The sequence below is a fragment of the Caretta caretta genome, chromosome 1, assembly GCF_965140235.1.
Source record: "Caretta caretta isolate rCarCar2 chromosome 1, rCarCar1.hap1, whole genome shotgun sequence".
In the NCBI taxonomy this organism is placed as follows: Eukaryota; Metazoa; Chordata; order Testudines; family Cheloniidae; genus Caretta; species Caretta caretta.
Genome location: NC_134206.1, coordinates 302,940,993 through 302,953,721, shown reverse-complemented (window position 1 = coordinate 302,953,721; position 12,729 = coordinate 302,940,993). Strand labels below are relative to the sequence as shown.

General features: G+C 39.9%; 1 protein-coding gene across 8 annotated transcripts in view; it reads left to right on the top strand.

Annotated features, from left to right (window-relative positions):
• The window catches only part of IMMP2L (inner mitochondrial membrane peptidase subunit 2), an 835,235-nt gene that overhangs the window by 362,610 nt on the left and 459,896 nt on the right, over positions 1 to 12,729 (top strand). Inside the window, exons 4-6 of one of the 8 annotated variants that reach the window (XR_007354631.2) lie at positions 8,599 to 8,711; positions 9,503 to 9,600; positions 10,321 to 10,438. The exons of 6 other annotated variants lie outside the window; for them this stretch is intronic. The gene's annotated coding sequence lies outside the window, so the exon portion shown is untranslated. The remainder of the gene's footprint in view (positions 1 to 8,598; positions 8,712 to 9,502; positions 9,601 to 10,320; positions 10,439 to 12,729) is intronic. One more of the 8 variants, XR_007354633.2, reaches the window with a different exon arrangement.

Below are 12,729 nucleotides of genomic sequence, written 5' to 3'. Positions count from 1 at the left end.
CCATTACTAATAAGTGATCACTATAGTCAGTGCCTAAAAGCTATCACTACTGCGAGAGTGAGTCAAATCAGCCTTACTCTGTAGGAAATGGGTTTAGATTTGACTGAGATATGAGCATTTGAAAATTACCTACCTCATACATATGGTACAGAGTTTTCGGTCATGCATATTAAGTAGGCATGCAAGAAAGGGTGGACAGCACATACAAGTGAAGTACTTAACTTCTAATTTATAAGAATGATCCCAACCGAGACAAATGTTGTGTATATCTTGGGAAGCCCAAGTTTTGGCAAACAGAGCCTTCTCTTACAAGTAGTAGAATAATGGTTTATGGAACTCTGCACAGATCTGGGTGACAGGAGGTCCTGCATTCTATTGCCCCTCTTTCCTGACTGGTTTAAATAATTCTTTGCACTTTGTAATTCCTATTGATGAGGTCTTATGCTGCTAATGCTACCTCTTGCAGTTTCACAAAGAATGCTCTCCATTTTACAGATGTTTTAAAAAATAAGATTTACACATGTTTTTAAAGTGTTTAGAGAGCTACAGATTACAAACCATCTGGTAAATGAAAGGCATCATCATTATTCAGATTTTCTAGTTGAGATAAAGGTGCTGAGAATTTGATTGCCCTGGAGGTGTTGTGGAATGGTCGAGGAAGAGTATGTATTTAAATACATATTTCAAATAGATTCTTCTATGCAAGAAGGGTAATTCAGTGGGCATTCAGCCTTCTTACAGCAGAGGGATAGAACCAGAACAAGCAGCCCTGGGCTGCGAGGCAGTGACCCTGGAGCTGAGAGCCTGCAGGTTTAGTTTTGCCTCCTCATTTTCCTGCAAGCTCCTGCAGAACCCCTTGGTGAAAAGCGTAACATTTTCAGTGGCTTAAACTGAAAAGTATTTGTGGATTTGGAAAGATGAGGTCCTACTCAGACTGTACAGCCAGGCTTTTGCAGAGATGAAAAAACATTAGGTATTATTCCAGCAAGCTCAATGAATAGCTCCGAACCAACCCAGACAACATTGCACATGTTTTCAGAAATCCTACAGGCCATTTCACATGTATATCTAAAACCTTGACCCTGATAGACCAGACTGGTGTTGGAAAAATGCTTTACAATTTTGTATTGCATAATCTAAGAGGAAGTTTTGTGGTCACATAGAGACTATGTGAGATGTACATAGTCATGGGGCCAGAATAAAACTTGCACATTCAGGCCAAGATTTTCAAGAGAGACCAGTGATTTTGTATGCCTCAGTTCTTGAGTGCCCAACTTGAGATGCCTTAAAAATCATGACTTTCAGAGATTGGGTGCTCAGCGCTTTCTGAAAAAATCAGTTTGGGCAAAATCACTGGTCACTTCTGAAAAATTTTGCTTCAAGCTAAATGCTTATACTTTCTGACTTTGAGTGCCTTAACTTTGTAACCTTAATATAGGTTGTTTTTTTTTAAAGCTTCAGTAGAAGGGACACTGTCAATATAAAATTCACATACTATCTGAACATTTGTTACATATAATTACAAGTAACACAATTATTTTAATTGAAAAAGATTAGAGAAAATATTTCTCTTTTTCAAGTGTACATCTGACAGCACTTTTTATCTAGTCATTTTCACTGTTTCAGTTAGTGAGTTTCCCTGTCTTTTTGTTTGTGTGGGTCTGTCATCCAGTCTTTCACTTCCAGAGAGTCTCCTAGTGTCCAGGTATGGTATTGCAGGGATTGTCTAAGCCTAGCACCCCCTTTTGTTTTTCTAGGGGCCACAATAGTCTGTCATTGTATATGACCTAGCTCTCCAGCCAGGTCACTATTCAGTTCTTTCCCTTTTCGGGGTTAATAGAAAAATCCCCCAAACAGGAAACTCAAAGCCTAATGGCTTCAAAGCCTGTCTCATGGCCTCTAGCTGTTCTTGGTTTCTTTTATCTTTGTCACTCATGCTTCCCATCTTGGTCTAGAGAAGAGGTAGGGGAACCCAGGACCACCCTCTCCCCTGGGTTCCAGCCCAGGAACCCTACTTAGGTTCCTCCAATCTCTCCACCATTTTCTCTGGGCTACTCCTACCTTTACTTCACTCATCAGCATCGTCATAAGATCAGCAGGCTCTGTTGCCCCCACCTTGACTCTGTGATTTTTCACAGCTTCTCCTGGGACAAGCTCAGACGCATCACCTACAAGCCAGTCTCTGTTCCTCTCTAGTGGACTATCAGGATCCTGACAAAGACAGATAGGACCAAGGGTCAGAGCAAAGTCAAACCTGAGGCTGGTAGTAGCAGAGGAATTTGTAGTCAGATTCCAGGCCAGGGTCAATACCAAGAGTCAGAGTCTGAGTCTTGTTTCAGGTTCCAGATTAAGAGGCAAAGTCCTAAACAAACCAAGGTCAAAGCCAGGGGTTCAGGAGCAGGAATGCTCCTGGCAGCTACAGGAGAGCCATACTGTTACCTGGATACTTCCTAGGACACCCCTTAGGGCAGGAAGACAATCAGGAACCATGAGACTATTGCCTGTCAGACCCCTTGATGCAGGACTTCCCATGGTCTGTGTCCAAAGAAGGTTGTGGGCAATGGAGCACAAGGTAGTTACAGCTGTTGCTGTGTGGCAGCATGGAGGTGTCTTTTACCTATCAGCACTGCCTACTCGGCTTAGGTTCTAGACCCACTAGAATTTACACACATTGTATTACTAGCAGTTCTTTGCCCTTAGCCTTAAGACAGTCATTAGCTTTCTCCTTTGAATACAGGTTCCCCTTCAGCCCTCTTTCTCTGGGACTTTTTTGCCTTAGAATAATCTGTATTCCTCTCCTTTGCACAGAGGTTTCCTCTCTGGGACTGGGGTTGTCTCTGTCCTCTTTGTCTTAGAGTAATCTATCTTACTCTCCTCCCAACAGGAGATTCCCCTGTCCCTGGAGCTAGGGGTGTGCCTCAGGCCCCCTGCCTTACATTAAGTCAATTGCAAGGCAGCTCCCCTTTACTGAACACTCTTCCTTAATAATCTTCCAATCTGGTGGGTTCAGCAGGCCAGTATTTTGCTATCAACATCTCTCTGCTGCGAGGGAGGAGGCAGTCTTTATGCTGCTCCCCTTCTCCTAGCCCCTTCTCATTGTTTGGGTGAGAGGGAAGCCTTGCCCTGTCCTCTCTGCAATGTTTCGGGCCAATTTCCTGATTCCTTCCCCGAGCACCGTTCATTCTCAGGTCTCTTAGCTCTCTACATGTATGTTTTGGACTTTTCTAAACCCAGAAAGGGCCAAGCCAGGTGGCAGAGCGGGCTGAACACTAGACGCTGCTACCCTCTATGGTGGACTACACCATCTCTGGGTCTTTTTCACAGGAACAGTAGAGGAAGCATTTAAAAAAGAAAACAAAACAGGATTACTGGCAGTAGGACTCAAGCAAATATAGTACCTGAAACTACTTTTAACTCATGTTTTAAAATCAACTAGAGAACAAATTAAAGATGGGCCAGATTTACAAAGCTACTTAGGTCCCTAAAGGTGCAGATAGAGACCTATTAGGATTTATGAAAATGCCTAAGCAATTGTGGCATCTACCTCCCAACCCACTGAACTCAATGGAAGTTAGACATCTAACCAACTTAGATACTTTTGAAAATCCCAGTAGGTCCTTATCTGTCTAAATACCTTTCTAAATCTTACTTAGTGTTCTGGACCAATGTTCATATTTATGAGTGTTGCCTACATGGCACTGAGACCAACATGCTTCAGTTCAGTGCTGTTCATCTTGTCATTACATACCCAAGAGTGACCAAAGACATTTCTCATGAAAGTGTTCTGACACTTTGAGATTCAGTTAGTGGTAAGTCTATATCTCTGGGTCATACAATATAATATTATGGAAAAAATTTCTATTGTGATTGTTATGTTGCTATGTGTGTATGTGGAAGGACAAAAACCATGTTGCTTCCACCCATGAGTGTGCAACTCAACAAATGCAGGGCAACCTTTTTGCAAAAAGGTATCACAATTATGACAAATGTAAGGTAGGTAAACTTTGTCACTTTGTTTAACAGTGTGCTAATAATGCTTAGGTCTGTTTCAACACACAATATGTTTTTGTTTGGTGCTGGTTGGTACATAACCTCAATCTATGAAATGCAAATTTTAATGCCACAGTTTACAAGAGCAGCTGCAAAACAGGATGTCATTATCGGCAGGTCGTTCTTTGAGCACACAGTTATTCACAAAGGGCTTTTCCTTTAATAAGTGCTTCTGACACCTCTGTTAATGCACTTAAATGAGATGTATTAAAAAATCTGCCTGAGTGGATTTTAAACTTCAGTTTCAGTGATAGGTCATGAGTTGCTTTATCTAACCTTACTTTAAAGAAAAGTCCAAATAACTTATAATACCAGGAGGGTCACATTATTTTCCCTGTACAGGCTCATCCATGCATTCACCAGAGTTTTTGGATAATATAGATCATTTTATCTGAGGGCATAATTTTTCAAGGCACCTCCAGGAAGAGCTGATAGTTTCAAAATTTTTTATCTAGTCAGTTGCGACTCTGTCTGTGTTTTTGTTCACTGGACTCTTCTTGCAGATATGAAGAAACAAATATCATATCAGCAGTGCTTCGTTATGATAGAAAAATGACACGATGACAGAGAGGGTATGGTATCCATAGAATTGGCCATCAGTTGGTTGCCACTTGACAGTCGAGAGAAACCACGAGTATTATCATCATCATTTGAGCCTTTTTTTTTTTTTGGTGATCTCCTGATTGTTGCAGGTCTACTTCTTGTTTTTAAAATCCTTTTTCTTATATGTAAGCGTAAAGGCTGCAGAATGTTGGTGCTACTGTATCATTGTGAAAAGTTAGAATGTTTTTGGCAATCGCCACCCTGCACTTAAGCAGGGAGGAGTTTGGCTGGCTGGCCGGGAGAAGAAGGCAATGCTTTCTGGCTTGGGGGAGAAGGGGAAATGTAGGGCTGCTGAGAAAGCAGTCAGCGTGGTGGATAACTCACCACCTAAGAATGAGGGGTTTGCAAAGGTCAGCTGGGCCTGGTCCCTCCCCTCTTTGGCCAGGTACAGTGGGGGTTTTTTCGCCTTCCTTACAGCAGGTTCAGGTAGGCTCTGTTCATGCATAGCATGATGGGCGGTAGGCCATATGTTGCAACTCTTCATTTAAGTGTATAGCGGATGTTCAGTGCAGGTACTCCATAAATTAAGGCACAAAAGAATGAAAAAATGGCTTGGAAAAGGAATTAAGGAGAGGTGCTTGGTAATCGAGCAAGCCGGGGGCAGCTGGGGACTCCTACGATTGGTACAGCAGGGAGCCAACCCCCTCCCATCGTTATAGTCCACCTTAACCCCTCCTACGAGGTGGTGTGGTCCCGGCAAGGGAATTGCTGGAGGGACCTGAATGAAAAGTGGTGAAAGCCTCTCCACCCCCCTGGAATTGGTAAGATCCCAGCAAGAGAATTGCTGGCAGGACCTGGATAAATAGTGGGGGAGCTGTGGAAGCCCTCCCACCCCAAATTGTCTGGAATTGGTAAGGTCCCGGCAGGGAATCTGCTGGAGGGACATAAATTTTGCACCTGCACTGCACACATTTTATCCATCGGGTTAGTCCCAGACATCTGTCTAATAATAAAGTTGTGGCCTGATTAAACGCATATCTAATGTCTCCTGTCATTCTTTCGGCATAGCCAGACAATGAGCAAACAAGCAATCAAACCAGCTGACTTACAGCAGCTGGTACTGTCAGTGTTTTGTTTCCTGTAACAAACTTGTTAGTTGTCATGTTTCCAGGAACAAATATACCTTGATGCTGAATTTTTCAGCTGAATTTGTAAACTTCTCAGAGGAACTATTTTTTCATTTGCTGCTGTGGCATTGTTTCTCTTGGTTGTAATAGGGATATACCTCAAGGCAGTGACTGCAGGAAATCTCAGTTTTCTTGCCGATAGCACCCTACCCCCTAACATCTACTCTGGTTCTCCAGGGAACAGAGCAAATAATAAGCTCTCCATGTGATCAGTGCTAAACTATGGATAATGAAGGTTTATGGGTCTACATTACCAGAGACTGTTTTTCTTTTTACGTCGGAGCTCATTTGTCTAAGGTGGGTCTCTTCTACAGGGCAGTGCAACATGCTGGCATGGCTACGTCATCATGGTTCTGCCATTCAGTTTATGTAATATGTAATGTAGTTCACTATTCTCAGGTACACATTGTTCTGGCTTTGAATTAGTATGAGGATCAGGCTGCAGAGTCTTTCAACATAATATCAAGAAAATGAAAGGGAGGTAACAAAAACACCAATATAGTAAAGTTAATACCAGTATTCATGAAATAAAGTTCAGTTTTAGGGCACTAATGGATTTACTGGCTATTTTTCAAAAATCTGATTAGATGGAGAAATCTGATTAGATTTAATGATTAAAAAGCGTTTAAAACATGAAATAAATAAAAACAGTTTATTCATAGTTAACTGTAGTTCATCTGTTAATGTAGAAATACAAGTGATAGAAATTTAGTGGATATCAATAACTCTCTCTCTTTGCAGAGGAACACATGAAAGAAAACCAAGCTGGCTTTGCTGCAATTGGCAAGGCTACTTTCTTTTCTAATGATGTGAGGGTTTAAAATGTACTGATCTACTCTGAGCTTACAAAACTGGCTCCCAACCAAGTCTACTGTTTATAGTTACTGCTGTACTCTTTACTTAGTAACATACTTAATGGGATGATCGTAAATTTGGACTTCCAGCTAAATGAGTTTAAAATGCTTAACAGGAGGAGCAAGGATTCAGGTGAAGGGTACAAAAAAGAGAGACAGACACCCTAAAAAATATAGGTTTGTTGTACATACCAAAATAACGTTCTGATTATTTTATTACCTTAGAAGTGTAAATGTTTTTTGCCAAGTGCAAGTTTTCTTTTAACAAAGCTGTCTTGGATAAAAACAGCATTGAAAGTAAAATTAATGTGTTGCTTCTGCAATGTCAACAGACAGCAAAATTTGTCTGGTAGAAATCAACAGAGGAATCTCTCGTGATAATGAATGTCCTTCATTCTGTTAGCCAGTTTTTCAAGTAGATTTCTATTTAGTAATGGTAGTCTATGAGCTTGTTCAATAAACTAAGTAGTGTCTGCAAAGCACAGAGAAAGCATAGGAAAAGATCAGTGTCTATGGCATGAATCAACACATTATAAAAATAAAAAAATCTGTTCTTTATACCTGGGGGAGGTAATACTTTAAAAAAATAATAATTCAAACTTGTTGAAATCTGGATTAAGTTTTCGATCATTCCTTTTTCTCTAAGTGTCCCTTTCTATATACAGATCTCAAGTTGTTCTCCTCACAAGATGCTATCTTTCTTTTTCAAATGTATTTAACAAAAGAGCTTCTGCCAAGTTTCAAGTCTCAGATAACAACAGAGATATTGGTTGGAGGTTAGTTTGCCTTCAGCTTTTATTGAATTATAAAAAAATGTACCAATAGACTGAGCCTACAACATGAATCCTACATTTTTAGCAGCAGTTTGAACCTAAATTATGTGTTGTTCTTGAACTTTGGTAGATTTTCCATCATTGAAGTCTTTAAATCAAGACTGGATTCATGGGCAGCGGGTGAGCCAGCCTTTGGGGGAAGCTAGGCCCCCAGCCTCTCCCTTTCTGCCCAAGACCCCACCCCTACTCCTACCCTTTTCCCCCATGTCCCCCACCAGTGCCCAGAGCACCCCCATTGTGGCCTCCGGCTTTCCCACCGCAGCCCCGGCTGTCTGAGCACCCCCAGCCCTGGAGTGCCAGGTGAGCAGCCCCAGCGTCCCCAGCCCCGGAGTGTTGTGTGGGCAGTGCGGCATCAGCACTCCCAGCCTGAGTGCCGGGTGGGCAGCATGGCTGCAGTGCCCCCAGTCCGAGCCCCGGAGAATTGGGTAGGTTGTGCGTGGGCGGGGCCATTACAGGCTGTTTGGGGAGTCTCTGCGTTCCCTAGCCTATGATACCCACTGCCCATGACTGGATTTCTTTCTAAAAGAAAAGGAGTACTTGTGGCACCTTAGAGACTAACCAATTTATTTGAGCATAAGCTTTCGTGAGCTACAGCTCACTTCATCGGATGCTGTAGCTCACGAAAGCTTATGCTCAAATAAATTGGTTAGTCTCTAAGGTGCCACAAGTACTCCTTTTCTTTTTGCGAATACAGACTAACACGGCTGTTACTCTGAAACCTTTCTAAAAGAGACACTCTCACAAGTTGGGTTCAGTGGACGAAGTACTGTGGTCTGTGATACACAGGAGATTAGACTACACGATTGTAACAGCTCATTGGGACTTTGATTTTTGTAGCAAACTAGCAATTCTACAGTAGGATGAAAAGCATTGAAATACAGAAGTATTCTATTGACTTAAATAGAAATATTAATAATATCCAATATCGCATGGCAGTCCTTGATTACATGTAATACTGTGTTCAATTCAATAACAATCACTGTATTTCAATGCTTCTCCAACCATTTCTAGCTACCCTAGAATTTCCAATTTATTGCATAATAAATTGTTGGTGTGTAACAGAAATCAAGGCATCTTGCTATAGAAATTCAGTCCAGTATTCTCTTCACCCCTTTCTCTTCTTCTGTTTAGGGGCTAAGAGGGGACTCAGGGACGAAGAAGGACATGGGGTTTGTTCCACCCTTTTCTTCCCATTTCAAGTCCCAGGTCCTTGATGGTATCCCTGTGGGAGGAAGTGAGTAAAGGTACATGATTCCCCCTTTTCCTTCTTCCTGACCCAGCAGCACCTATTGGTGTTTGTAGGAGCTACATGGCTTTTTCCTGAGTGGATAAAAATTGATTTTTTTAAAATAGTAAAATATATATATATATATATATAAAAATTGGTAGCTTTTATAAAATTTAAAATAAATATGTTTAATTTTTTTAAAAAAATTACTATGACAACCTACATTAAGCCCTAAACTTACTAAAATATTAAAATAATTTAAATAAAATAAAACCCAAACAGTACCTGTTTGCTGCTGAAGTTTTAAAGAAAATCAGACCACTCAACTGGTTGAAGTTGCTTGCTATGCACATGGAAATAGAGTTTGCTGACGTGCTAACCCAGCTTTCGGCAGTAGTGATCTCTTCTGCAGGAGCAGAGAGAATATATTTCTCATTTCAATTTATCCAACTAGTTTTGTTCAATGACTAGCTCATTCAAAGTTGAGAAAGTAATTAGGAGCTAAAAAGCACGAAAGCTTGTTTTCTTCTTCCAATCTATGAATAAAAATTAGGTGTGATAGGATGAAATCTACTAATTCTAAAATCTTGAAGGATGTGGTGACCAGTCATAGTTGCTAATTATAGATAATAAATCTTTTATTTAATAAATCAATTAGTTTTAAATACAAAACATGTTTTGATAAACTTCTTTTTTTTTCTTTTGTATCCAGAATATTGAAAGTAGTTTTATTTAACTAATAAAAAACAAATTTTAAATGTTGTCTTATGTATTTTTAATTGAGCTCCAATTTTCATCCAAATGCAGCTTGACACAAATCACTTCTCTCCGGCCACCAGCTGCCTGTGTGCCCCCTGCTCCTCCTGAGACCTCTGGCCTGCCTTGGCACCACTCGCCGCTGCCTGGTGAGCAGCCGCTGGGCTCAGAACATGAGGGTGGCGGGGGCATCCAGGGGATGGGGCTGGCCGTAGGAGCTGGTGCAGAGCCCACAGGAAGGGGCGCTGGCCGGGATAGGCGAGCAGAGATGAGCACGCAGAAGTTGCAGGGCGTCCAGGTGGCTGCCGATGGAACCATACTCCCCCCTCACCTTCCGGTGTGTGTTCAGCCCACACTGGTCTCTGCCTGCTTCTCCGGGTCAGCCAGCACAGGGCCACATCAAATTTTGAAAAACCACATGTGAAAACTGAAGCAAAATCCTTAGCAGAAAAGTTTGAACAGTACAATATTGCTGTTTTTACCTTTTTGTGGAACCATTTACTTCAAAGAATTAATGCCATCAGCAAATCGCTGCAAAAGGTTGATACAAACTTGTTGAATGCTGCACAAGTGTTAGCCTTGGTTACAAGTTTTGTCATAGAAGTTCAAAATGACTATAGCTCGGTGAAAGCAGAGGCACTAACATGAACAGAAACTATAGGTTCCTCTGATATAGCTGTTGAGAAGCATAAAAACACCAGGAAGTTATTTTTCGATGAAACGAGACACAATGAAATCAATTTAAAAGGGAAAAAGAAGATCATGGTTGAGACAGTTAATGTTATTTGTGACACAATAATAGTGCAGTTGCAGAGTAGAGGTGAATCTCTAAAGAAAACTGTTGATTTATTTTGCGTGTTTTTTGACAGAAGTATGGACGAAAATGCTAAAAGACACTACAGTAAGAAATTAAGTGAATTCTACTGAATGGGCATAGACATAAATCTTTTTGAAGATGAAGTGAAACATTTCATCGAAAATGATGAGGTTTGTGCTTCAAGATCACTAGTTGATTTGTATAGACTTGTACGTGACTTAATTGATGATTTTGTAAAGAAAAAGTATAGAAAAAAGCTATCTGAATAAATTTTTTTTTCAAATTGAATAAGTTTCTTCAGAGGAAGTTAACTTTTATTTTTCCATTCATGCATCATTTATACTTTTTATTTTTACACATTTTTCATGTTAGCGTAATGCAAATACAAGCTTTCATCTAGACCAGAAGTTCTCAAACTGTGGTCTCAGAACTCCATTCAGGTGGACCGAGGAGAGGTTATTATGTTTTTTTTTTAATAAAGCACTCTTATCCCAGGCACTTTACAATAGTTAGCTAACGATACAAACAATATTTGGAAAGATCATTAAGTGATCTGCCGAGACCCTCAGCACTTTTCAAGTGGTCTGTGAAAAAAAAGTTAGACTACAAAAACAATCAAGGTACCTCACTTTATTTTCATTTACTTCCTATTGCTTATAGTATAGGAGGAGGATGAAGAAAAAAAGAAGGAAAAATGGGGATGGGGGTAGAGGAGATAAGAGAGAATGTTCTTTTTCTTGGCTGGGTCCTGTGGGGGGCCCCAAAAATGAAGGCCCAACTAACTCTAAATCCGCCACGGCCAAATTCATTACACTGGAGATGAATTTGGCCATTTTAAAAGCCTGTAACAAAGGTGGCTGTTTCAAAAAGCACTTCTAAAGTAGCAAACTTGAAAGTAGCTCATCTAGATGAGGTTTAAGAACAATTATAAATGAAAATGTGTATTCCTATTTTGGACTAATCAAAATATGGCAGCTGTAAACTGGGGTCATAATTCGTTCTTGTAATTGGTGAGGCTGTTGGTAATAATGGATATTATGGAAGCAAGTGGATTGTTTTCTCACGAGAATTTCTTACATGATTTATTTCCTTCATCTGATGCTATTTCTCATCTGTTTGTTTTATGTGATTAAGGATATATGTATATCATTTGCAGTTCTAAACCGTATCACTTTAGTCATTATGCTGATACTTAACACAACTGTGTCTTACTCTGAATTGCATATCATCATGCACAAAGAACAGCAGATGAGTTTTTTGTTTTGTTTTGATTTTTTTAAACCATAAGTAACACTCACAATTTGAACAATTTTAATTCCTAAGCTCCTCTCAACCCTTCCCAACCAAAAAATCCCCAAAACAACAACCCCCCCCCAACAACCTACCTCAAGCAGAATTCTGACCATGTAAAGGGAGAAATGCCATAAAACAGATAAAAAGAAAGAAAAAAAGAAGTAGAAAGGAATTGAAATAATAGGAATAAATGGTCAATTTTCAACATAGCAAAATGTTAACAGTGGGGTGATGACCCAATTTGCCTACTAAGGCTTCTGTTGTTTGGGAAGGAGGTGCCAGATCAATTTCAGTGTTTACAGATGAGCAGTGGGACCGTATATGTTGCCAAATTAAATGAACTTTAACCACTTAGTCCAGAGAAGAGCAATGAAAGTAATTAGAGGCATGGAGAGACTTCTTTATGAAGGGAGATCAGAAACATTGGAACTGTTTCATTTGGAGAGTGGATGAGTAATACAATTTATGAAAGAGGTATGCAAAATAATGAACAGCATAATGAGAGTAAAGTGAGCATTCTTGTTTACCTTTTACCAAGAAGAAAGGTACATCCAATAAAACTGAAAAGCAAGAAATTTAAAATTGATTCAAATGGTATTTTTTTTACACAAAGCATAATTAACTTGTGGAATGCATTGCCATAAGGTCACGAAAAATTGTTGAGTTCAAAAAAGAATGAGATATTTTTATGGATAATGAGGACATCTTGTTAAAGTAGTTGGGATACAAAAAATATATAGGTCATAAGCCAACCACTAATTGGCAGGACATAAGAAGAAATATCCCCTTGGGCAGGTTATTTCAGAATTGTCCACTACACGGTTTCTTGCTCCTTCCTCTGAAACATCTGGTACTGGCTACTGTCAGAGAAGAAACTGGGTTAGAAAGATGGTCTGATCTGGTATAAAGAAACCGTTAGGGTTTTTTTTAAATTAGAAGTACTGTAGCACTGCCTTGCAAAATTCTACTTGTCCATTCACCATGTGGAAGCTTCTGTTGTTGTTGTTGATGCTAGGTAAAAGTATATTTGTTTTATGATTAGTATCTGTCATCATGATAAAGGGTAGGGGAATAGAATTTATGCTGGTTGTTAAATTTTTGTGACAGTATTTCAAAAATGCTGTAGCATAATAGATTGCATTATACAATATTAATATATAATCCTTGA